Source organism: Orycteropus afer, unplaced genomic scaffold (genome assembly GCF_000298275.1).
Source record: "Orycteropus afer afer isolate SDZICR_OR568_19922 unplaced genomic scaffold, OryAfe1.0 scaffold00037, whole genome shotgun sequence".
Classification (NCBI taxonomy): domain Eukaryota; kingdom Metazoa; phylum Chordata; class Mammalia; order Tubulidentata; family Orycteropodidae; genus Orycteropus; species Orycteropus afer.
The window spans coordinates 2200759-2202409 of NW_006921624.1; positions in this window are offsets into that span (position 1 = coordinate 2200759).

A 1651-nucleotide genomic window follows, 5' to 3' on the forward strand; every position below is an offset into this window, starting at 1 on the left:
GATCAACTCGATGTCAGTGAATATATCTGGGTTGGTTTCATGTTGTCATGTGTGTTAAACATCATTTGTTGTCTGATGTTGTTGATTCTCCATCTGAAGGACTCCTTTTAGCATGTCTTGTAAGTTTTGTCTGTTTGTTGGAAATTCACTTAATTTCTATTTATCTGGAAATGCCCTAATTTCACCATCATATCTGAGGGACAGTTTATCTGGGTATACTATTCTTGGTTAGTAATTTTTTTTTCTTTCAGCGTTTTTGAATGTCATCCTATTGCCAGCTCTCCTGCAGGCAACGACAAGAAATCAGAACTTAGCCTTACTGGTTGCTTTTTGTAGGTGACTTTTTGTTTTTCCCATGCTGCATTCAGGATTCTTTCTTAGTCTTTGCTTTTGGAAAGTTAGATTATGATATGTCTTGGTGATTTTCTTTTGGGATCTATACTATTTAGGGTTCACTGAGTTTCTTGAGTGCATATCTTCTCATCTTTAATAGTATTAGGGAAGTTCTTTTCCAATAAATCTTTGACAATTTCCTCTGAGGGTCCCCCCTCCTCCCCCCGCCACCCTGGTCTCTTCCTGTTCTGGAATTCTGATCACACATCAGTTATTACTCTTGGTGTCCCAAGTAAATCTTAGTCTTTCTTCATTTCATTTTGTTCCTTTTTTTTTTTTTCTGATTGTTCCTCTAACAGAGTCGTATTGAGAGATTTATCTTTAATCTCACTAATTCTGTCTTCTATTGATTCCTTTGCTCTCTTAATGTGTCATCTATTTCTGAAATCTTAGAATCTTTTGTTTGCCATTTTTGTATGGTTTAATTTATCTCATCAGTTTGTTCTTACATTGTTTTCCTGAATTCTTCTAAAGTTTTGTCTGTGCTTTCCTTGATTTTCTCAATGTTTCCTTGATTCTTCTCTCAATCCATTGAAGGTACTTAAATATAATTATTTTGATAGGTAGTTCCAATGCCATTTCTTCCTCAAAGAGATATCCTGACTCTGGATTTTGGTCCCTTGTTTGTACTGCTTTATCTTGCTTCTTTGTGTGAACTGAGATTGTTGTCCCTGATGGGGCTGGTATGCTACTCTTTTCACTAGTTTGGCAGCTCTTAGGTACTCACCACCTGTCTCCTAGTGAGTGTGATACAGTTTTCTGTTCATGAAGGGCAGTTGAGGGGAGATTGAGCTGGTATTGGCTATTGTCTATTTTTGGCTAGTTGGTGCAGAAGCTCTTGCCTAGTAGGTGTGACTGCAGAAGGTGTGGATGTGGTTGGGTAGTGTGGGCACAATGACTTTTGCTGGGTGAGACAAAATAACCAGGAAAACAATAAAGCGACAAAATATACAAATAGCATAACAAAAAAGAAAAGAAAAAGAAGAAAAAAATCACAAAAAGAAAAAAAAAATGAGAAGAAAAAGAAAAAAGAAAACAAATAAGTCAGGAAAAAAGAAAAGAAAAAACTGAGAGGGAGGAAAAATAAAAAAGAGCAAGAGAAAGAGAATAGTTAAAAAAAAGAAATAAGAAAAATATAGAAAGGAAAACAAGGGATGGCAAAAAACAAAAAGAAAAGAAAGAAGAGGAAGGGAAGTGAAGGGAGGGAAAATTACTGACTAGGTAAGAGACATGTATTAATCTGTGTGAATGGAAAGAC